The 26,931-nt window shown below is 36.8% G+C and overlaps 1 protein-coding gene across 1 annotated transcript in view; it reads right to left on the bottom strand.

Annotated features, from left to right (window-relative positions):
* The window catches only part of UBE2QL1 (ubiquitin conjugating enzyme E2 Q family like 1), a 117,646-nt gene that overhangs the window by 72,805 nt on the left and 17,910 nt on the right, over positions 1–26,931 (bottom strand). The window lies entirely within an intron of this gene.

Here is a 26,931-nt window from a genome sequence, read left to right as displayed (position 1 = left end):
TAGCATAAATATTGAGGCTGTCTTCCACACTGCAGCATATTAGCTACTGGTTAGTTTGACACACTCCCCTGGTGTCAACTCAGGCAAGGTTTCATCTCTCCTCCATACCCTTGTAGGCTTTTCCCCAAGGCAAATATGGAGTAAGCACTTATTAACAAATCAGTTTTCAAGGTTAACTACACTCCTAGGATTACTTCCCTCTTTTTTTTAGAATCCATGGATATGGAATATTTAAACTAATTACTGAAGCTAAACTTTTAGGTCCACCAAGTTGAAATACCATCTAGATTTAGAACAAAGTGTCTTACTCCATGTCAGCCGATAAAAGCCATATCATTGGTAAGTGTAAAGTAGAAGGTCAAGTAAGTACTTTAACACCACACTATTAAACAAAGAATACTTCCTCTTTATACCTCTCAGCCTCTTAGTATAAAAAATCTGGACAAAGCCAAAAATACTTGGGGGGGGGTGCAAAACCCAAAAATAGGGACAATTTTTAAATATTGCTGTCATAAACTTGGAAAGTTGTTGCAATAACAGGTCTTGTGATATTATGCATTTTATGGAGGATATTAAGTCTGAAACTCAAATGCATGTCATTATTTAGTGACTTTAGCCGTCACTGATTTGCCACAAAAATCCAGAAAAATCACAAATTTTATGAGGAACATACAAAAAATATGGGGTAAAAATCTAGACATTCTGTGAAAATCTTGACAGTTGAGAGGTATGTTCCTCTTTTCTCTTTCTAGATGATCGATGAAAGGAAAAAACATACCCATGGCTGACTGAAAATGTAAAGCAAAAATTAAGCTGAGGTACTCTGCCTGGAGAACATGGAAGGCTAATCCCAGCAACTTAATCCTATATCAAACTTTTCTGAAAAAAATGAAAATATACTGGAAAAGCCACAAATAGTGCCAAAACCTTATACTTAAGTCATTATTTCTTCTTAACCTTTCAGCTCAGATGAAGTGTAGTGGAGAAGCAATAGTCTTATATGTCCAGGGAAAAAAAATAGCTAACTGGCCACATTACTGACTCCACAGATAACCTGATTAACAACCTTTGCAGTAATTCTGGCCTTTCTACAGACTTCAAAAATGACCTTCTTTCAATAATAAAAGAAAAAAAACAATGTCCCTCCCTCATCACTACACAACACGCTTGATAACCAACCAGCACTAACTCTTATTCTTACTTCTTGCGTCTTACTCAGCCACATTCTATTTCAAGGCCATAACTACTAGTCAAACCAAAGAATTACTCCTAAAATAGAACATCTCAGGATCTAGATTCAACAAACTACACCCTACCATCCTTAAATTATCAGCTGAAAAAAATCGCTAGGCTTCTTACACAGATATTTAATCTCTCACTCACTTCTGGCACAGTTACCTCAGTATTCAAGCACTCTTACATCATTCTACCTCTTAAGGTTTTTAGTCGTGGCCAACCCTGTGTCCTATCACAATTTGTTATGAAAAATTCCTGTACAAATTCTACTACTAAGTAGCATGATATTTAGAATTTTGCAAATTGGTTATGGACCCATTAAAAAGACCACTCTCTATCAAAGAACACAGCTACACTCTCAGAGACAGTCAGAATTGTCCCCTTACATTCGCCAGATCAACATTTAAATCCATCATTGGTGAAAGGGATTTTTCCAGACTTGGCCCAATGCCATGGAACCAGCTCCCAAACAAAGTAAAAAATAACCAGTTTTTACATGGCTTGAAATCTGCACTGAACAATCATTTACACAATGAAGCTAAATCCATCTACTTTTATGATGCTGGCTGATTCACTGTGCAATTCTTACTCCATACGCAAAATCATTGTATACTTTATTCATCATACCATGGTCAAGGCTTTACATCATATGGAAATATGTATAAACCTATATTTAAAAATTTATTTGGAAATTTGTTGTAGATCTTAATGTACTGTACAATAAGAATGAGCTTGATACATGCTTTTCCATTCAGTTCATCATTTGTTACACGCATGTCACAAATAACTTTGTATAATAACTTCACTATTGTTCCTTTTGTATAGCTCCTTTTATAATACCACCACTATTGTTGTATCACTAAGGGTACTCATGTCATGACTAAAAAGGGTCCGCAGACAAGCTCATTTACCGATTAACAAATGGAAAATAAGTAAATAAGCTATCAAATAGACTACAGAATAAGAAAATGAAATACATGTTGGTTCAGAGTCCCATGGTCTCTATGGTACAGTACATCACAGAATTTTTATACAGACAGTATACAGATTTAATTAACATTCAACTACATATTTAAATTATACAAGCAGCACTTTAATGGGGTGGACATTGTCTAGCAGGGCAATTCCTGCACCTTGTTTGAAATTAGGTTAAAATTGTGATATAATGCTTATTTAACTTTTAAATATATTAACAAGATGCGTGCTTGGGCAGGCATTTGCAGTCTAAAATGTGGGTTGTTGGGAATTGGTTTTGACGATCTGCTCTGATCAAATAATGAAGTGCAAAGACACAGGAAATGATTCATCAGGTGACACAACTTGCTTTAAGTGCGATCGTGTCTTTAAAAAGAATTCTTCATTATTGGAAATTTTTCAACCTGGAGCTACCAAAGACATTAATGATACAATTAATATAATGTCTTTATTTGGTGTGACTTTACTAATTATATTGATGAAACAATATTCTGTCAGTATTGATGAGGAAAGGAGTCAGAAACTGAAAATTAACTGTTCATCTATTAATTAGGTTAACTTCTTCAGTTCTGTGACGTAACATTTATAGGAAATTGATTTCTATTTCTTTCAGTAAAAGGCAGTGAAGGGTGAACAGGTATGCCATATTATTTGCTGTAATATTGTCAGTTTCCTCAGCTAGATTGTTATTTGAACTACAGCATCTGTAGATCTTCTGGTCTCTTGTATTTGTATACAGAACTGACATTTCTGAAATACTGGTCAAACTGACATCATGACATTAGTTTGTTTTGTATGTCCTTACTTCTACCCCAAAAGTACAATAAGCTGAAAATGGCATGCTGTACATTTTACTACCTTGCTGGTAGGTTAGGATGTAGTTGTGTGCTATCTAGAATGTTAAATTCTTAAAGTGTTACCACTCAGTGTCGTGCAAGTCAAACTATCATTCTCAAAGCAAGCATGGTAAGTAAGGTATATTCCCAAAAGCATTTAAAAAGTCCAAATTCCCACATGAGGGAAGAAACTGAAACCTTTCAGAAACTGTGACAAAATCCAGATGCTACAAGGAGCTGCACTGAAGAAGTATTTTTTCTAGTACCTTACCACTTGTACAGCTGTTAGCATTTCACTAATGCACTGAACAGGAACACTGCATGCCTCAGGCTCACATCTCTTGAATCTTCAGTATTGCCTGCTATGTTATGCTGCTCAGATACTCATCAACTGTCAGATCTTTAATATTTGATTTGAAGGGAATACTCATAGCCAGTATCTCTTAAAATCCTTACGAGTAGATATTTTGTGCAAAGGAAACACTTTGAAACCCGACGTACTGTTTACTCTGTTGTAAGCAATGCATCTAGCATGAGATGCTGAAGCTGCTTCATTTTCATCCCTTATCCTCATTGTACCAGGCAGTTGTTAACACATACATGTACTTATCTGTACATAAATTTGTATATAAATATATCTACAGCACAATGGAGCCTATTGACTTGACAACAATAAAAGAGTGAAAGATGGGAAGACAATGTAAAATATTTTGTCACTATGAAGAACAGGTAGCCAGACTGCTTAAGCAAGGTGTCAATACTGCCCTGAGACTTACTCTTCAGCCTATATGTGTCACAGACTACTCAACCCAAAAAAAGTGGTTAAGTGAACAGAGGACTCTACTGCGAGATACTCTGTACTTTTCAAAATACAGCAGCCAGTGCTGGGATATTTACATGTTCTCCCATCTAATTAAATATTTGGTGCATTTGCAAGCGAGAGGTCCAAATGTGATTTCTTACCTATAGGCTTACGCCATCTATTATGTAATGGCATGGATGAGTACATTAGAAAAGATAAAATGCTATAATTGTACAATTCTCCACAGCTTGTGAAAATTCTTAGTCAAATGATTTGTTATGCATGAGAATGTCACCTGACGATTCTTACATCTGACTCTCCTGCTATGTTTCCTCTGTCATCCATTTATTGTAACATAACAGTTAGCTATTCTTGAAGAAATGGAAAGGTAACAACAAACAGCTAGAGATGGTGGAAGCCATTAATTTGCTTACGCTATTGTGCATTTTAATCCAATATTCATTCAATTTACACAAAAAAAATATCACAGCTGAATATAGTGTTTCCAAAGCACAATGGTCATATTAAGCTTGATCATCATACTGTTACAGAACTACAACAGATTTAGAACAATCAATAAATCTGACATACTTACTCAGATAAAAAACAAATTCCAGTTACTGGGAATATACAGTCTGTCATAGCCATTCCTATACTACACAATAAAGACATCCCACTCACCCCCCCCCCCCACCAAACCTTCAAGCCATAAGTGAGGAGTTTAACATTTTTAACAATGTAGCCCCAAACACCCAACAGCCAGCCCTTTAACATTATCTAAAGAACCGGTGTAATCTAATCATGTGAAAAGCACTTTCCTAAGCACGTATTCAATGGTCAAAATTCTTTCAGCAGTTCCTTTCACAAGAAGTTATACTGTTGACATGGAGGCTATTTTATTCCATTGGAAAGAGTTCAAAGTCCTTGGCAGATAGGAAAAAAATCAGTCTGATATCATTGCTGTCCAAACTATAGATTAGAAAGCAAATTCCAGGAAGTGGGCTTTAATGAATTATGCATGTAGTTAATAATGCAGCTTTCACCCACTGGCTTAAGTTGCTTGTATCTCTGTTAGTATCTAATGCTGAACCGAAAACCAAATGTGCTTAGTAAATTTGTTAGCCTTTAGTTTTGAAGCAGCAAGTCATGTTATTTTGTGGTTTATCCATTAGGGAAGTTTCCTACCTGGTGAACAAGTGCAAAACACTGATTTATCTGGCCTGATGTTCTAATTACATGACAGCATAAAAATTGTAATGACAAAATTCATTATTAGCAAAGAACACTTTACTATGTGAGTTATTTGTTTTATTATTTTAAAAAGTTAGACATTCATTTTCCATTTCCAAGAGAAAAGAAACTAAAGAAAAATAACTCTGAGAAAGAAGAAGCTAAGTTAAGTGACTGCAATAATTTTTCAAGTAAAGTTTTCACTGAGAGGGATGTCCAAGAGACTAAAACATAAAATTGACTAACCAATGACACAGACAGCAATAGAAATATAAAACTGAAGCACATTTGTGAAAAGGAAAAAAACCTACATAAAACCCAATCCTGTTAACATCTGACAGAGGCTAATTCCCAAATTATAAGCTCATGCTAGAAGAAATGGGTATTAAAGTTTAGTAATTATGCCACTCTCCTGAGTATTCTAAAATATGTCAGACTAATGGCTTTATTTATGCATAGAGCAGGAGAACAGGTATATAATATAGCAATAACCCATGCCTGGGTGTGGGTAATGCTGGATTTACCCATGGTTGGTGTGGTTTGGTCACAAGGGCGAAGCCCGAGTGGCCAAACAAAGCCAACCGTGGGTAAATCCAGCATTACCCACACCCAGAAGTGGGTTATTGCTATTATACAATGACATTATTTAAGAAAAAAAATAATTACTTTTCTTAAATAATGGCATTGTATAATGCCTCCTTGCTGCCCTTCCGCAGCTGTCTGGTATTCTGTGGCAGTTCTGATGTACTGCGCATGCATATGCCTACGCAGTACATCAGAGCCGTGGGCAAAAGCAATGGAGAAAGCAATATCTCCGTTGCTTTTTTACAAACTGTTTCGCTATGTTAAATGGGTTTAACATAGCGAGACAGCTTTAAAAAAAGCAACGGGGAATCTTTGTTGCTTTTTTAAAGCTTTCTCGCTATGTTAAACTCGTTTAACATAGTGAGACAGTGTGAAGCAATGGAGATCTTGCGTTCTCCGTTGCTGTAAAAAAAGAGTTATAGTAATGGAAAAAGTCCAGGCGACCGGACCTTTTTCCATTACTATAACTCTGATTTACAACATGCACGCTGACCAATCAGCGTGCATGTTTTTGAATATTAATGGGGGGGGTCGTTGTATAATATTGATGAATCAATATCAAGACCAGAGGACAGATTTTAAGATGCAAAAGACAAGTTACTGAGAAAAAGATATAAATCCAGGAGTGCTAATGAATGTATTATACAGGGCTAAAAGCTTTTGAAAGAAACTAAGTTTAGATATATTGATAAAGAAATTTAAATACAGATAATACATTCAGCTCCCTGACACAATTTTGATCACAAAAGATTTAAAGCTTTCAAATGTGAACTACATTCAGGACTAAAAAACATGCAAAAAAGCATTTTTTGCAGGGAGGCAACCCCTCTATCCTCGACCCCACTGCTACTTATATATACCAACCCAAGGACATACCCTCCAGGAGAAAGGGAAACCTACAACACATCCGTAGTTCAGCCTTTCAGAAAAAGCAGGGCAGTTGTGCACTAGTGATCACACAAATGAGTGCTGATCAGTAATGTTTCCCAGACAAGCCTAGGTCCCAATACAATCTTATAGCAGAAAAAGGGTAAGGAAGAAAGCACTGACTGAGCCAGAAATGGCACCAGCTAAACTATTGCAATCTGCAAGGTCCATGGACATATCACAAGCCCAAGCAAAGAAAGTACAATTAAGTTAAACAAAATATGTCAATGAAGTTGAAGAAATAGGAGGGAAAGAAATGAAGGAATGCAAAGTGAAGCAAAAGAAGGAGCAAAGGAAAATGTGCAGTTCAAAATAAAGAAAGCATTATACAACAGAATACAGATACTGCACTGATCAATATCCACACAGGGCAAGTTTCCAGCTTTTAGTACGGTATGTACATTAACATAAGAAGCACATTCAGTTTATAAATTATGTCAAAGTGACAGAAGAAAGGACAAATTACAGTATAAACAATACAGACATGAACATCAAAGCAACCCAATGGGACAGAGAAGAGCACATGTGAAGAATATGATATACAACAACAATAATAAAACAGAGAAAGGAAAGTGAAGCAGAAGATGACATAAGTATCTAGAATTCAAATTCATATGCTTTTCATATTTGTTCTTGTCACTGGATGTGGAAAGATAGTTTAATTGTGGGGGCTGGTGTTGAAAGTTTAAACTGTTTTGTATGAACATCCATAGAGTTTTAATGATGGTGGCATTTTTCATGATTTTACCATTTACCTGGTTTACAAACATAGGCATATCTGCTTAGCAACAGCCTGTTTCATATTTTTATATATGGGAAGAACAGTTAAAAAAGAAGTGAAGTCCCATGGGATACCATTTGTAACCACGGCTGTAAAAGACAGGTGACAACCCATCCAGACTTGAGCTATCCTGTTTGTTAAGCAGGTGCATGTTGAAATTGTGAGCATCATAACTGTGTTACTCAGAAATTTGGATCTAATACTACACATGAGGAGGATATATGTTAAATTTGATATTGTGGTATCAGGTATTCCCCTTTCATGAGAGACAGTGCCTTCAGAGTCAGTGTACATAAGTAGCAGGGGTGTGAGATGTGTAGGTAGAGGTCCAGGAGTAGATGTAATAGTTTGTTTTGCAACTCGCTGTTTCTTTGTTAAAATCTCAGTTTATTTTTCAGAGTGTCTAGACTGGTACCACCAAAGGAATTATTTTTTTTTACCAACTCTAAAACAGCAATAGTCAACTCTACTAGTATACTGCATCCTAATTTGTTAATTTCTCCCCTGAATCTTTCCATAGTACCCAATTCATTTAAATCTGCTTGAACTTCAATCACTACTCATGAGTTTAGGTATAATTTCTTCTAGTATGTATAGCTTTCAGACTGCATTCAACCAATCAGGTTTTGGACTATTAGCTGAGAGCAAATTGTCAGGCTATACATTGTTTGAGTTGAACCCACTACAAAAATTACATATGCTAAAGTTTTGTGAAGCCCCTACACTCCATCAACTAATATAAATATCCTCTGGGGTCACACCACTTCTGCACAAGGTGTGTGGGGGGTCACACGTAACAGTTATCTAATTCAGTGAGCTGGTCCCCAACAAACTGAACTGCAAGCAAACAACAGTTTTATGACAGGAATTTTTCTGACATCCATTGGTTCATTATTGATGATGCAATATACAGCCACCACTACAAAAGTATGGATTTGAAACAGAACACTCCCAATATGTGAGTTAAACAGTGCAAATGTTTTCAGAATGAGCTGTTCATAGGTTCATAGTTAAGTAATAGGCTAGCTGCCTTTGTGGGCCATTTTAAGCCAAGACAATTTCCTCGTCAAAGGTGAGAATAATACACTGTACCTCTGCTTGTAAGGTAAACATCTTAACCATTACACCAACCCCCAACTCCAATGTAGGCTACACTGGGATTTGAACCCGCACATACGCAAACAATAGTCATTTTGCCTTATAGCTTAATCAGTTGAGCCAAGGGACATCTGTTTCCTACAGGACCTTATGCAGCTGTTGTAATACCACATACTATTACTCATGGATCCTTTGACACTGTGTCAAGATACAGTTCAAATCCACATTTAATTCACCAAGTCAATGCCAACATTCAAGTGGCACTAGATTCAACTAATTTTATTTGTGATCTAAAATAAATTGGAAAAAACCCTTGAACTGGTGTGTTCCTTACCAATGCAACTTAACTGTATTACTAACAGTCTGCAATCTGTTCTTCCAAATGTCAAAAGACCACATTCTCTGATACCTCTGCTCTCAGGCCCACATAATTATATACGTTATCAAATAAAGTTTCATAGCAGATGAATGCTTATTTAACAAAGGGCTTATCAGACATGTAGCATGGATATCAGGTATCCATCCCTATCCAGCAAATCACCTGAAGAAATCTTACAACAAGGATTATAAGCTAGTATTTTCTAGACACATTCTTGGAAAACAAGGATTCCAACAAGAGAGCTTGAGATGTACTATTCATGACATTATCTCCTCACTCCAGCCCATACAGTTTTAATAGACATTACCAGACACTTAGCATTTAACTTGCTCCACAGCACCCAAACATTCATGCTCCAGCTGATCAAATTCATATATCACTCTACAACTTAGAAATGGAAGACTGTGCCATTTTTACTCTCCTGTCACTTACTTGCAGTTTCTGGCATTCATAAAATTGGATTTTAATATAATCTGTACAGTCTGATATCTGATAGCATAATTTATGCATCTGAAAGTAGATACCCCTCTCACACCATACTACACAAAACAGTTAATACAAAAAGCTTCTGTTAGTCTCAGTTAGAGAATATCTGATATAATCAGGACAAAAGCCAGAGGAAAGAAGACTCTGGGTTACACAAACTAAAAATGACATCTGCATGAAACTGGGTTATCTATCCTTTTGACGCTATCCTTACTCTTTAGACCTGTTGTGCTTACAAATTAAGGAGACAATGGACTACCTTACTCGAGCCCAGACTGAACTGGCAAGTGATCCAAAAGCTTCTCGCAGCAGCCATACAAAAAGTCTGCTGGACAACATGTATTCTAATCAACATATTAGAAAGCTGTGATAAAAGACAAATACAGACAGCATTTCCCAGAGGTTAGTCCAAGAACATTATCAAAAGCATTATGGGCAGCTGGGCATCCAGACCTAAAATCAATGTAGGGACTGATTCCACTAACAGTTATTGTTGCTGGGAATGATCTGTATTACCACAATTTCAGCCTGCCTCTTACAAAGCTCAGGTGGTTGAAATGAACAACCCATTAAATCAAGAGGTCCATTCTGGGGACAGAAGTTGACATAAACAGCCTGTAATCTACATTCAGAAATACAAATTAGGTGATAATAGTCCACTAACATGTGACTCTCCAGGTTATGAAATGGAGTTACAGTTATAAAACACCAAGAAGGAATATACCTTTTGTCCATCTAATTTACTGTATATAGGAATGAGAACTAAATCTCATCTTTAAAGGACTTGTAAAACTCTGAAGGGAATCCATCCAAACTAGGGGCTTTGCTATCTTTATATTTTCTCAGTTACTCTACAGTAAAACAGAGATGTCAATCCAGCAGTATTTCATAGCTCCAAACTATACAAAGGTTATTAAAAAAATGTGCAAGGTGTCCTGAACAGAATGGACTAACCTGAACACCAGAAGCAGCTGCTAATAATATTAGTTAAAGGCAGAGACTGGAAAATGTGTTTTTTGTCCACGAGAACCTACTCTCACAGTCTGAAGACTTTGTCTTTTAGACTCATTTCTTAAAAGGCTGCTTACCACAGCCTTTTGAAGGCCTCCATCATGAGGGAATCTATGAAGCATGTTCATATTTTCATTATTCTGGTCATCTACAATTTGATTGAGTCTCTACTTAATGCCTACCATGGGAGTAATAATACCAGTCAGTTCTACAAAAGTGATGGAAGATGCTCTAAAGCCACTGGCTACTGGCTACTATATCCAATGCTTCTACTCTAGCACTGTCTGTTAAGCTTTTCTTCTAAATCCTAATAAACTACATATTCCCTTTGCAATTATTTTAAGGTGGTCCCAAAATACACATTACAATACACCCTCACTTAAGAATTGCAGGAATATGATCCTTGATTAAATCCCAGAAGGACTGGCCTGTCCGACAAGCTACACTCAACCTCCATGTGGAATGGCTCTGCTGTATCAGGAAACACCTGGGATATGATCGGTTAACACTGTTGTTCAGGCATAGTTTCCTTGTGATATCCATCCAGCAGTATACTTGGTACAAAATTATCACAGCTCACCCATTCCTTAGATTCCAGGAAAATTCTATGGCAGAGGGATGAAATTCCACTTATCAGCTGACAGAATCTGGTAAAATGTAAAGTTTGCTGAAACCCACAGTGCACATAGGGAACCAAGGTATGCACCTACTGCAGTAACATTAAGCTTTGGATCCTACACTTTATTTGCCCCATTGATAAATCCATCCCATTGATGCAAATCCAACAACTGGAATAAGTTCCTAACTGTACTGTTATCCCTGACTTGTACCTATCCAAATTATAAAAAAAAAAAACTTCCATGTGCTTAAATTTACCATGGATAGCATCATTTATATGGTTTGAAAAAATTTAGTCATACCACATTTGTACTAATTTTTCACACAGGCTTCCTCCAATAACATTATATTCCAAATCTGTGTCAGATTCCTCTGTTTAGAAATGTTCAAACTGGTTTCATAAACAAAAGGCAATTCTGTCTTCAGTTTGCTGCTTTATCAGACTATCCAGTTCCTCTTAGCTGGGCTAGTGGCCATGTTAACATTCCAAAATGTGTAATAAGCTTTTGACAATCTATCAAGAAGAGAGGTGAAACCAGATTTTCACACTTTACATATTTATTTGACCATGTGAGCCTCACAAGACATAGCCTATTTTTAGAACAGACCTAAGGTGGTATTTATATTGACTATGGGAAATCTTGCCAGGACACTGGGGAACTTTCCCTGCAGAGAGGAGTTGGGGGGGGGGGGGGATTTTCAAAAAGATGAAATTGAACACTTCTGTAAATATGAATAAAATTTATAATATATAAATAAGAATGTCAATGATGTTTCATGATATAGATATGCATATATATAATAAAGTACCTCTGCTGGGAAAATTAACATGGATAAAGGTGTATTCTTGCTGTGCTACCAGTTAATATAATGAGGGAACAAGTTAACATTGCAATAAAGGATGCAAATGTTTAACCCAAAGATGAGTGGAGTTACCTTCAATGATAAGCTATGCAGATGACTTAATTATACTCTTTAGAAACAGAAAATGAAGGAAGCTATGAAAGTGGTAGATTTTTTTTCTGATATGTAGGATTATTGTTCAGTAAGAAAGGTATAAAGGACATGGAAATATTGTAAATTTGGTAGGAATCCATTTTACAGAAATATTATTATAAAGAGTTATGGGTTTGATGTGGAACTTGGGAAGTAGCAGAAAAAATGAGAAGAAAATTTGAGAGAAGAAAGATATGCAGGATTGGAAAGATTTTAGATGGACTTTACAAAAAAGATTTCTTTATTGTATTCTTAACTCGCTTATTGAGGGGGTACATGCATTTTCTAGGAGAAAAGATGAGCTGTTTGCTTGCTACTTTAATGTTATGTTGGATTAAGATTAAATGCAAAAAAAAGAGGGGAGCCTTGTTTAATGAAAACAATTTACAGTCTTATTCAGATATGTTAACGATACATGTTTCTCCATATGAATTGCAGAAGGAGTCAATTCTGGGCACATTGCGGGTGCTGTGAAGATCACTTCTGGCTAACATCAAAGATTGAAACAATACTAATTTCACAAACTTTAAACATATTTTGAGTTAGGAATGGGGTCCATTCCCATCATGGTATTAGAAGCTTAAAAAACTTGGAGGAATTAAACTGGAAAAGTTCACTGTGGTGAAAACTGGACAGATTGATCCTATTTTTCTGCATAAGGGAAAATTTCCCTGGGCCCTAAAGCATACTACAACTCTTTTACTAGCATAAACAAATTTTAGGGATGCACTACCTTATATAAATGGGAGGAAACTGAGGATCGGCTTTGCACGTTTTTGCCATAAATACTTTCCATACTAATAGTTTCTGTTGAGTTGCAGAACAGCTATACGCATAGTGTTATCTTGCATAGTAAACAAACATTCATTTGGATACTTAGAGAAGAATAACCATGTATAATGAAAAAGAAAAAAAAAAAGTTTAAAAATACTATCTTATTTATCATATGCCCATAGACACATAAATACATTCTAAATGTTAGTGGTGTTACGGCTTTTACTACAAGTGTTGAAAGGTAGTTAAAAATTCCCCCCTTATACAGTTTTCCTTTTAAGTAAACCAATTCAGTATAACCAGCCAACTTAATAACCTGCATCCCTCTTGGAACAAGGGAATTTATGGTTGTGTAGGTAGGAAAGGTGAATGTGTTTGCCTTATGTCAACCTAAAAGTGTGCTTTACATATAATTTTGCCCTTTTTTGTTTCTATCTACCTGTTGTGTTTGTGTTCCTCATGGCAGGAACAGAATAATGTCGTTCAACACTGTTCTCAGTTTAAATACAAATGTAAATATCACATGTCCTATAATTTGTGGATGGCTTTACAGCTCTTGATAATGCCTTACTATGGAAATATAAAAAAAGAGATGAAGAAAGTTATTTGAATCACAGAATATAGAGTTTCAATTTTTGTGAAATGCATTATGTCAATGAAGTGTTTAGATGAATTCTGAATTCCTGTGCTATATGTCTAATGGTACCTTGTACACACCATTCCATGCCTTTAAATTGAATTAAACTAACAGATCATAACACTGTCAAGTAACTCATTCTGTCTCATAAACAAAAATATTATAAAATTGTGACATAGGCAAGAGCAGTTCCATCTTACAGATGTAATTTTATTTACTGAAAACAAATTTTCTTAATCCTGTATAGGAATCCTATGTGAAACCTACTCCTATCCTCACATACAAATAGATTGCTGTCTCCCTCTCCCTCTCTGTCTCTCCTGTACATCTTACTTAGCACAGGAACATAATCACATACTACATAAAATATTGTATTAAATAAATCATAACGAAAATGTTTAGTGAGGTGCACAAATACACACACGCACACACATGCATGCAGACACACACACACACACACACACACACACACACACACACACACACACACACACACACACACATGTACTATTTTTCTAAATTCTTTATCTGAAAAATCCAGTTATTTAATTTTTCAGTAAGAAACACTAGTATCAAAGATGTACAGGAATTGGAATATCTGTACTAATCTATATGGTATTGAAAAGTTAATTTAGGAAGGTTACTTCAGGAGGTACAGTCAGAATGACTGCATCAGGAAAAGCAATTTTAGAAATTGGAATGCAGGTTTATAATACAGTACAGTTAGAAGGCACAAAAAAAAATCTGTAGGTCAAAGAAATGGTGTGCATTCCAAACTGTATGCTGCATGACACATTCATTATTCACCGTATGTTGTTGTGATATAATGTAATGAATCATTGTGTCACCTACATTCCCATGAGATTCTCATCACTGAGACACTTCAGGTGTCTGACTTTCAGATGTGCAACTGCATAAAAGATGGGTCTATTTTACCAAGTAGAAGGCAGTTCTTAGCAAAACATAACAAAATCTAAAAGATTAAAGTTTAGCTCACACTAACTTATAACTTTTAGTCACATTACAATAAAATATTCCAAAATATGTGTTGTGTTAAAATAATGTCTTGCCTCTAAGTGTTTGTGACATCTGGGTTTAAGCCTTGTGCCTAGTTATCCCCAGATGAAACATTCAATATAAGACATGCCTAGTCTTGTAATTTATTAATATAATGAAGCCGTGCAGAAAACTGTAACAAACTTTATGAAAATGTCATTGTTCTTTCAAAGGAAAATCCATAAGAAGTTGTTCTAAGCTCTAGCCAATTTAAAACGTAAATAATCATTAAAAAAAAAAACAGAACTAAAAGAAACTGCACCATACTTGCCTTTCATTAAATTGTAATATGTGAAAGAAATGTGTAAAATGACATGCTACTACATTTGCCACTGTGAAACTGCACTACTGTTCAAAAAGTAAACTAATAATTGTGTTACAAATATATTCACTAGCCTGTGCTGGGGGTGTGATAGGTAAAAACCAGAATACAGTTCACCTGATCCAAGTTTAAAGAGTGGCTCAGATCCATGATGGCATATGCAGGGAGAATGGGAGCAGCCATCTGAGTAGGGGGATGGAGGATGTATAGGCTCAGGGCACACTTGTGCAGTTTGAGTTCCATGGTGAAGATTGGAGACTGCAGAGTACTGCCTGAGGGTGGGAGGGTGTTCTGCTTATGTCAGTCCCCTGCAGGAGAGAAGAGGGATGGTTCATCTCTGACATGTGTTGCATGCTCCACCCTTTCGGTGTTATTGGGCATGTGCAGGAGGTAGAGAGTAAATAGGTAAAAGCACTTCCTCAGCAGCAGTACGACGCTGCCCCAGGGTGCCTCAATCTCCTTGCCTGCCCTGAACATCGGTCAGAACAAGTCTGGGAGAAAAAGGAGTGTTCAGTAAACCCAATGACTGAGGAAATGCACAGGAAGAGTTGGTAGTCAGTTGCACTAGAGCTAAAAGGAGTTTAAAAAGAACAAATATGTGCATTGTTGCAAGTTTAATGCTTCTTGTAGATGCTGAGCTAGATGAAAGGTTATTTCTTTGACTGGACTCTGGCTTTTCTAAACCTTATCTATTTCCCTTTAACATAAAGAAACAAAAAAGTTTCAAAGTTTGAATTAAGGCAGAAGCCTGCCTGGGCCATATATGTAAAAACAGGCATTGGCATTTGAGTGAAAGTGTTACTACAATTTAGTTATTGAATTTGTCTTTTGGAGCATGCACTTGACACAGATCTCAACTTTTCTTCTACAAGGACTAAAAAACTGTACTGATTTTGAAAGAAAGGTAATAAGTTATCTGTTTATTTAGAGTATTTAGATACTAGCTAGTTAACATTTTAGTGTTTTCTGAACATAATTTTCTCTGTAAATGTTTACTTTTAATTTCCTGTACAAGTTCTATACTGCTTGCATATTTATCTGTAAAAGAAATGCTTTAACACATTTGCTTCAAGTAAAGAATATTATTCTTCAACTTTAAATGCTAGTGGCTGATGGTTCATTTATTAGCTTACTCATTGTATTTTACTGGTGTCCCTTCAACTATCTGGTGATACTTTAAAGGTAAACAGTAAGGTGTGCACTTGGTTTGTAAGTCTAGATTAACTGTTAGCAGTGATACCCTAATCTTGAGAGGTGGGTGCTGGTACTGCAGAGTTGCTGTTCTGAAAAACACTGTAGGAACATGTGTGCAAAGTAATTTTTGTCATGTTTTAACTACTAAGACTACACTGGAAGACACTGGGCTTACTCTGAGGTAGGTGATATCCTGAAGGCCATTGAGTATAACTCTAAATTGGAACTGTATGATGTAAAGCTCATATGGGTGTGTCAGGAGTACACACTTATTATATATCCCTAAGATTAGCTCTTATCCTTTTACCTTCAAAATTTGGGATAAAATAAAAAAAAATATTTAGAGTGAAGACACTAAATTAGGGATACATTACAAATACCAATACTAGTAATTTACAACTTCTCAACATAACTCTCACCTTTTTTTTCTCAAGAATTCTGGACAAAGCCAAAAATAATGGGGAGAGGGCCAAGGGCCAAAACAATGGAATTTTATTTTTTTAAATATTACTCAAATTAACACAAAAGGTTAGCAGAATAACAAGTTTGCACAAAAATGCATTTTCTGAACAATATACAAGTTGGAAACTCTAATCCATCTACCTATAGGTTCATAGGTAAGTATTAGGCTATCTGCCCAAGGGCATTTATAAGCCTAGCCAGAATGCATTGGCTTTCGCCACCCCCTTAGATTAGTTCCCTGTGCCTCTGTCCAGCAGAGTCATTAGTTCCCTGCGCCACTGTCCAGCAGAGCCACTGCAGTGATCCCCGGGGTAAATTTTCTGTTTCCCATCCACTTGTCAAGGTTTCTCTTGAAGAATGTTAGTAAGGGGCTCTGCCTGATGTATATTGGAATCCTGTTCCAGAGCATGGGGAGTCTCTTGGATAGGAATCTATCCCTCCAGCATGTCCTATTTATCGTTGTGGTGAGGTTTATATCTCTAGAGCGTGTGGCTCTCTGGGATTTGTTTTTTTTAGGTGGAGCATGTCCATCAATTCTGGGTTGGACATGGCCTTGTATGTCAGGCAGAGATCACCTCTGAGTAAGCGGTATGCAACTGAGTACAGCTGGAGTTTCTTGAGTCGGGCTGCATAGGGCATCTGTTAGAGGCCAGTAATCCTCTTGGTGAGGTACATTTGTGGCCTTTCCAGCTGTTGCAGGTGTCTTGTAAGGTACATCCCAAATGGGGCATTGTATTCTATGATAGGTCTAATGAGTGATGAGTAGAGAGGCACAATAACCTCTTTTGTTCCAGATGCGAACCCTTTTGTGATTAGGTGGGTCACATAGAAGGATTTTCTAACCTCCTTGGCAATATGATTATCAAAGGAGAGATTACTATCTACTTGGGTCCCCAAGATCCTTCCATCATCTTATTTTCCCTAGTTTTGTACATGGACTCAGGATGTCATATCATCTACAGCCAATGTGCACACTACTGGTTTGGATACCTATTATTATTGACTGAATGTAATCCTCAGTGCCTTCAAAGAAAAACAAAACTTTTATGAGGGACAGTGCAAAAATATGATGCCAAACCAGGGACACTCTGCAAAACTCTTACAGTTGAGAGGTATGCTTCAAAACAAATGTCCAGTGTTAGGACAAATGGAGCAAAATTTTCAGCCAGAATTAGGGGCATCTCACGCATTTTGTAAACTTGAGAGATACACTTGTAAGGACAGCTGTCATTTATACATTAACTGATACCAGTAGTTAGATTCAGTTCCCCCATATTGTTGATTCCAGCACTTAAATTTTGGATAGCAGCAGTGAGACAGTCAAAGCCCATAGACACTGTCTGCCACAAAAGCTCACTCAGAAAAATTAAGGGTTTTGGTCAAAAATGGGGTATGTTCAACACTGATTACAAATAGTCAAAATAATGTCTCAGTATATAACAGGAAATAGCTGTAAGAATGAGAAAAAAAAGGAAAGGGACCCTGTAACAGTAACAAATACTTCACAGCTCCTCCCAAAACACAAGCGTAATTTAAACTGCAGTAAACAAGACTTGTCATTTTTTTTTGGGGGGGGGGTTAAGAGGGAACAACATGGACAGTCACTTCATAAGGTTTGTCCCAGGGATTACTCCCGTGTCACTATTAGACAGAGGCACAGTAAACTAAACCTTAAAGGGCACAGTATACTCAAATCAAGGGGTGGCGTAAGCCATACAGAATCGGGCTAGGCTTATAATTGCCTCAGCACAGATAGCCTAGTATGAACCTATGAACAAGGCAAACTGGCTAACAGGATACTGGTCAGTGGAAGGGCTAGGCTCTTCCTGTCATTATTAATATTTAACATTTCTATGGTTTACAAATTGTCCACTTTGATTCTTTTACTTTGGGTTAACTCGTAAGTTTTCTTTGTATATTTTGTATATCTTTATATTTCTATATTTGTTTCTTTTTTATTTTGTTACAGATTGAAAAAAAAAAAATATATATATATATATATATATATATATATATATATATATATATATATATATATATATACACATATACCTCACTTGAGTTAACAAACAGTACACTGACTTACATATCATAGACAAAAAATGATATTAAAAGATAGAGAGAATGCATGCTCTGAGACATAATCTCTGAATGTACAAAGAAAATGACTCATTGTTTGGAAGGGGGTGAACCCCCTGCACCCCCATGTTGGGGAGAGGGGATGCACATCCACATCCCCTGCTGCTTGTATGCATTAAGTCTGAGACTGCACATTAACTCCTTCCTTGCTACAACAGTTACAAAGGCTTTCTCTACAGTATATACACAGTATTTTGTGATCTGAAACAGTAACTTTAACATTACAGACAGGTTATGCATCTTTCACTCTTTCTAGTCAAGATAATTGTAAATTACATCTACACATGTATTATCACTGTATGTACCTTAAATTGCAAGCTAGCAAAATGTTAGCATATACCTGAGAAGTTTATTTATGGCTAAAAATCTGAACTAGCAAAACTTGTACCACAATAATTGCTAACACTGCAGATTTGTAAAACAGATAAATTAATCTAAAGCTTCATCACAGTCTTTAATATTCAAAACAACTGCTTAGAAATCGGGCTGCACAAAAATATGGACAAAATGGAAGCACCAGCATTGAGAAAACAGATACTGTATTAAAAACAGAAGTGTTTTCTTAGTGCTGGCACTTCTATTTTCCCACAGTTTTGTGCTATCTGATTTGTGAACTGTATATTTGTAGTTGTAACAATTATATATTGTTAGAACTCTAATCCAAGAAAATGCTTACATATAATTATTTGGTTTATTTATTTTGTTCTAAAACTCTAAACCACTTAATGTTGTGCAACACCATTAAATTTTTAAAGCAGTATTGTTGAAGTTTTTTTTTCAGTGTATTCTCAGCCTGTAACCCAGGTCATAGCTGAAAAAGGTCTCAGTACCAGCCCACTTCCCATGTTAACAAATAAGCAAATAATAATGTTGCTTAAAAGATATATATCATAACAGCAGAATGTTGAAAGGTTGGGGGGATCACTGTAACAATAAAGCATGATATTTGGGTCTATTCACATTATATGCTCATTTTTTTCTGATAATGTTTTCGTCAGCTATGCTCATATCCATGTAAAGGCTGGTTGGTACAAGAAGCACTCATAAATACAACAAGCTTTGCTAGGAGCCCTCTTTTGTTCTTTGAGCCTCATGTGATCCTCATATGGAGATCTAACTGTAGCAAGTTATTGTCTTTTTTCTAAGAAACCTTAGTGAAATAAAATAACAATGTAACTCTGTAATGATAAGACCAAACAGAAACTATGTACAACTTTGTTGGAAGCACAGTCCAAGCAGTACTACTGTTTCCTTCCTCTGGACTCTGCTTCCAGTCTGTAATGATTTCTGAAGGTGATGACAGCAGTTTACACACAGCTTCCAAAATATCTTGTGCTGCAACATTTCTGAAACATGCAGCTGATATTATCTGCTGTTCCAGCAGAACTGTATCTTACTATAGCCTGAAGAGTTTTTTCAATACTTGTTAGAGCAAAAGGCAATAGTGGGTACCATCCTTTTAGACTGACTCCATTTAATGGTAGGTCTGTCTTCTTTTCTTTTATTGGCTGAAACACAAACAGTTTTTTTAATTTTATTTATTCTTGTACTTTGGTAGTTCTTCTTGTAGTATACAACATTTGAGTTGTCTGTGGATATATAGCAAATAGAGTTAATCAGTGCATTGCCTTTTAGCCATTAGATTTTCCACACTGAAACAGAAAGGACATATCCAGTGAAGGGTCACATCAGAGATACTCTCCTTCATTTTGGTAATTCAGGTAAAAGGCTCATGGTTGTACAGACTGACTGAGAATTACTGCTGATATACTATTTGGCTCAAAGGAAGGATTTGTCTTGATCAACAACTTTTCATTAAGGGATGCTAAGTAATGTGGTTTGTACATGAGCGATGGTAATTCTAAAATGCATCTGCCAAATGAAACAGCTAGCACTTTTCATGAAAAGGAGAGTATCCCCTGTACTTTCTGTATATCCACAGACAACTTAAATTTCAGTTTTATTATAGTTGCAGGTTCAAATGGAGGTACACTATTTTTTTTTCTAACATAAATGTGAAATCTTAGAGTGGATAGAGAGATAGATGTCTACTGGTGTTAAGTAAAGAACTCCTTAAAAGAAGGTCTTAACTGATGGCTGTACTCTACACTGTGGAAGATGGTAAGCAAGTAGATATTGCCTAGACATAAACACAGAATAACGGATAAGTCAAGTGTGAATCAAGTAACTGTCAGATTGTGGCATGAATCCCAGACTATGACTCTGATAACCTAGGTTAGAGCAGAAGTCCATGCAAAAAAATAATGATAACAATAATAATAATAATAATGACAAGTAGGAGAAGAAAAGAAACTTTAATTAATAAAACCCAGTGCCTCAGTCACAACAGACCTTCAAAGGCTTTAACACTCAAAAAATCATTTTATGTGTTGGAATGTACTTCGTATCACAACTCCTGAGAGATACCGGGGCAGTGAGGCATCAGCAGTTAATGAAGTGGGCAGGCCAACTGAACAGTATGTCACTATGGACACAGAGATGGCTCCCTTGCAATGTCTATATGCATGCCTTTCTGCAACATCATCAGTAAGGGGATTATAACATAACCAAATAGAAAAACACCGGCTAGTATGATGACAACAGTCCATACACAGCTTCCAAACTGTGGTTAAAAGGCTGCTCAACTCTATTTACTATATATCCACAGACAACCCAAATATTATATCAGGTGCACAGCTGTAATATAGTCATCTTTATTTAAGATGACTACAGCACCTCCCTTATCGAAGGAAAACTTCTTCTTCTTTTGGCTTTTCCCGGTTAGGGGTCGCCACAGCAGATCACCTGTCCGCTCGTGATTGGCAGTGGAGTTTTACAGTGCCGAGTTGCCAGCCCAGTGCCCAACCTTCCACAGAAGGCACACACACACACACACACACACACACACACACACACACACACACACACACTCACACCTAGGGCCAATTTAGAGTGTCCAAGCCACCTGCAGCATGTCTTTGGGATGTGGAAGGAAACCGGAGCACCCAGAGGAAACCCACACGACCACAGGGAGGACATGCAGACTCCACACAGAAGGCACCCCAGCCAAGGATTGAACTGGAGAACCTCTTGCTGTGAGGTGACAATGCTAACCACTGCACCACCGTGGCCGCCCCCTTATCGAAGGGAAACTGAACTTACTAATCTACCTAATTAAAACTACCAATGCCAAATCTGGGAACAAACAGCCACCTAGGCCAAGGGCAATCACTAGGCTTTTTTTTTGCTATATCCACAGTTCCAAGGGCAATACACAGTAGTGTGCTGAGGTGATTGCAAATGGCACCACCTATACTGAAGCTGTGGATATAGAAAACATACATTCAGCTAAAGCTTCACCCCCTCTCTCACCCCTGGTAATCTCACAAGAAATAAAAAAAAAAACATACATCCCAGCTACCACGCAGTTCAAGTCCTGTACCTATGCCTGGCTTAAAAGGCATTCTCAGACCCAGTACTTATGGATCTATTCCACATCTGCAACACTAATGGTACCAAGAACACCCAGTCCAGGGACCTAAACCTTTTCCGCAACATAAACAAAACAATTTGGAGGGAGAGGTATGTATCTCAGAGGATACAACTACTCTGGAACAGACTTCCCATGTATGTAAAACAAAATTCATCCATGTCCCTATTCAAACATAATCCAGGGCAATGGATTATGTAGGAAATATACCCATGGTTGACCTCTATCCTTCTAATGGACAGAAGCAGTGCTTAAAATGTCCTACCTTACTGTAGGGTCTGCTAATATACTTAAAAAGTGACCCTAACAATTAATCCTTTGCAAATGAAAATGACTTAAATAAAATTATAGTAAGGATAGTTAAACACCCATGAGATGACATCTAGGCAACAAATGGGTTACATGATAAGGCCTTAAGTACCATGTCAGAGATGACAGCCTAGTATTCTCCTATGAATCCACTAACTGACCTAGTTAAAGCCATTGTGAATTTGCTAATTTTTTTTTCTGCTGTGTTCATTTAAACATTAAACATATTGTTTACTAACATTACTGCAAACTTATTAGCATGTAGTCTTTGATAACAACTACTTCAGCACTGTGCAATATGGCTTGTCTGTCTAAAGCTGGAACATTTGCTTAAATAAGAATGTATTATTACTAAAACCAGAACACAAAAGGGACCTACACTATGTACTAAAATGCTTTACTACTGGTCATGCTTCTAACAAGTAAATCCAAAACACCTGCTAACATATTAATGTCACCATACCTAAAGTGATTAATTTATTCTCCCTTTCCGATAACCTGCTTAATCTATTTCAGGGTTGCAGGTGAGCTGGGACTTGTACAGGCACTCTGTGGATGCAAGGCCATGAAACTAATCCAGAATGACATATCAGTTCATTTCAGAACACACACACACACACACACACACACACACACACACACACACACACACACACACACACACACACACACACACACACACCATACAATTACAAACCCACACACACACAAATGGAATGTACACCTGCAGGCTATTTTGGAGGTATGTCAATTCAGCTATGGCACCTGTTTGTGAAGTGGGAGAATGCTGGAGCACCCTATAATAACCTACACAGTCACAGACAGAACCTACAGACTTCACAAAGAATGTAGCCTAGACAAGAAACAAATCGCAGAATGACATGCTGTGAGGCAGCAGTGGTAAGCTCTATGCCATTATGCCATCCAGTAAAGTAATTACAGAATGATAATGTAAACCAGTTTTGAAGAACTTAACTGCTTTGCCAAAATTCTCATTTAAAATGCTTAATTTTCACTGTTCAACACAAAGATGCACGCAAAACCACATAGGTAAGAACCGCCACCTGCTTCTTTCACCTGTGACTCAAACATTTTATATACCATGCATCATCTTTAAAAACAATTTGTGCTCAGCTAACCAACCTTCTCATTTACTGTTTCCATGTTGCAGTTTGATATTTGTCTTTCCAAACTCCATGTTAGGAAAACTCTATATCCTAACTATAACAACCTATAAAAATGTACGTGAAATTAGAATACATTTAAAATGAGGCTGAATTAAAAAAACAGGCAACGTTCTGAATGAAGAAGAGGAAATAGACGAGGGCAGTTCAACAGTACAATTAAAAGGTAACTCATCTAACCTTAGTGTTATTCGGCACAAAGTTTTCTGTTTTATGAAATGGCTAGTAATGGCAGACCTGCATCATACAACCTAAGAAATTATGTCCTTGATCTGCCTTGTGAAAATACCTCTAAACCTTCTACCACAAGAATTCTGGACAAAGCCAAAAATAATGATGGACAAAGGCCCAAAATCAGGGACAGATTTTAAATATTGCTCTTATAAAGTTAGAGAGCTGCTAAAACAACAGGCTTTGTAATAACTAGCTTTTTTCTGAAGGATATGAAGTCTGAAACTCAAAAGTGTGTCATTACTTAGTGACCTCAATCTTTAATATTTTTCTGAAAAATACAGATTTTATTAGGAAAAGACCAAAAATATGAAAATAAACATTCTGAAAACATCTTGACAGTTGTGAAGTAAACTTTTGAGGTAAGACACAAAAACCTGAGTCCCACAACTCTTGTAATGATGGTGTGCCTGTAGTAGCAATTAAATAGTTTTGTGCACTTATCATACTGATAGCTGAAACATTGCTTTTGCATAAATAAAAATAAAACCTGGCCCATGATAAGACACGACCATGGTCATTGTCAGTGCAGTAATTTGAACTCTTGAGTATAACATTAATTACAGTTCAGATACCTGCAGAGCTGAAGAACATGTTCCCTTTCTAGAGAAACTAGCTGAAACAACAGAAGTTGTTTTTCTCTTTATTGTACTAATACTTTTCTATAATAATTTGGATGTCTATCTGTAGGTATTTTTTGAGATAGCAAAGTAAATGGAACCCTAAAATTAACCTTGCTATTAGATAAATACCGAACGCATTCCTTATTACTGACTGCACTGTTAATACCAGAGCACAAATATGAGAACGGCTGTGAAATAATCGACATGTTGTAAGCATTGAAAGTAATACTTAATTGTCTAAGACCTCCATCACTCACAGGAAGAGAAGTTTTAGGAAAATGTTAAACCATATTATATACTATCCACTGTGTTAGAGGATTCACATTAGTAATACATTCTGAACTGCAGCATATCGTAAAAGAGATTTCACTTGTGCACTGAGATCACTTCCATTGTTTTTTTGTTGTTTTTTTTATCACTTCCATGGTGTCATGACAGTGCCCATAGTGATAAACAGAAATGTTACTTCATTTAAGGGATTATCTAGACTGGTCTTGCTGTTTTCTTAACTCAGAGCAGATTATAATGAATGGTAAGGCACAACACCCAGAATATGCACAGGTATTAAATAAACCAATTCCAAGACTCCTAAACAGTTGTGTGACAAAAAATGTGGTGTCATATGTAGTGTTCACTAATAAACAAATGCAGCTGTTACAGCTCTAGTAAAAATAAACACAAGTTCATTAAAAGTACAGTTACACATACCTCTGTCCACAGATGGCACCTCTCATGGCTATTTATGTTTATCATACTGTAGATAGGACTTAAATATGGCTAATCTTCTGGTCATGTTTGTTCTGAATGTTTTATATTAACTGTGAATATATGCTGGCTAGCAGATATGTTGCTCTGCTTCTACGTTACTTACATTTCTAGTATAAAGAGTGACAGAATATATAAATGAGAGGAGCACAGTGAATAACAGCAGGTAATTACTGCAGCTATTATAAAATGTGAGATAGCAAGACATTTCAGCAAACTGCAAAGTTTTGAGGTATCCTGAATTAGACTGGCTTCTAATTTCCAAAACAACTGTTGGCTTAATGAGGAGAAGACAGTGAAAGTGACTTACAGATATTAGGAAACAGATTCACTTTTAATGATTTTAAATGGTAAGTAATTTGTTCTAAAGGACAATGTTGTCCACAAACACATAGAAGAATAGCTACATTCTACACTTCTCAGAGATGACTCCATGGATCACATTTGTTTCTTGCTCTTACATGGCCAGTTTATGGATACTCAGGATTGCTATCAGTTGTTGGATGCTATCTAGAGCCTCATGTGCTCAAAATCTTATTATAATGGAGAGGTTTGTGTGCCTTTGGAGCTTATGGTCACTACTGGAAAAATGGTCTGACAAAGACGGCCAAACAAACACTGATTCAAAAATTATTCCAAAATAGTTCATTTAAAATCCCAAACAGCTTTGCCCAAAATGGGGATATCATGTCCCAACACTTAAGCCAAGTCTGAGACACCTGGGGGCCGGTGAACCTGTGTAGCCTAGCTAAGCTCAGCCTGAAGAAGATGCATGGAGTTGTGTGAGCTTACCATCTGTAAGGCAAAGTATGGGAGCTCAGTGCAAGGCCAATCAAATGACAAGCAGGAGCAGCTTGGATTGAGATGGTATAGGCCCTGGCAATGGAAACTGCTCTTGGAATATGGAAAGTCACTTCACTGCTGAGAGAGAGTCAAAACTTATGCAAGAGGTTGAAAAGTAACATTTAAATTTAGCTTACAACACTAGTTTTGGAACCAGACTTTTGAGCCCCTGGCTGTCTTTCCTACAGTAGAACTGACCTTAGGATAAGCCCCAGATTGGTGTGGGGATACTCACAAGCCCCCAGTTGTATACTATACAGTTGAAACTTGTGACAGTAAATGACAGGGTCACTTCAATGTGACTATTAGCTGTAGACCAGAAATCTGTCTGTCATTTATGCATATACACCTAACAGCGCTTCAGAGTATTTGGCCTTCTTAGACACAATGGATGTGAGGCTTGATAGGGTATCATCTACTGATTCTGCAGTTCTTCTGAAAGACTTCAATGGTTATGTACATTATAATGAAGATTGGATGGAATGGCTTGATGGACTTCTGTGATACACATGAACTATCCATAACGAACACTATGTTCAAACACAAGGATGCCTATAAAGTGCATTTGGTACCATAAATTCTTGGACCAAAAATCAGTAATCACCTTCGTAGTCATGCAGTCAGACCTAAGGGAGTATGTTCGGGTCAAGAAAGGCATTGCTCACCATGGTGAGCTTGGTGGGATACCAAGGACAGTGGCTGAACAGACATGAGAAAGCCAAGCATGTAATAAGAGTGGCCTGGAAGTACCTACACAATGCTTCTTTGTGGTATACAACTCTTACTTTAGACATGAAGTATGAATGGACTCTTTCCAAGACTTCAGTAACTAAAATGGTGTCAAGGCCTGTTATTCTGTCATGGCAATAACCCTAGGAACTTTTGTGGATACCACAGGTAAGATAAGCTAGAAGGTTAAAGAAAGAGGCCTCTTATACAATG

Source organism: Protopterus annectens, chromosome 3.part0 (genome assembly GCF_019279795.1).
Source record: "Protopterus annectens isolate FY-2018-M chromosome 3.part0, PAN1.0, whole genome shotgun sequence".
Taxonomy (NCBI): Eukaryota; Metazoa; Chordata; order Ceratodontiformes; family Protopteridae; genus Protopterus; species Protopterus annectens.
Note: the sequence above shows the minus strand (reverse complement) of the source record. Positions and strands in the feature narration are given on the sequence as shown.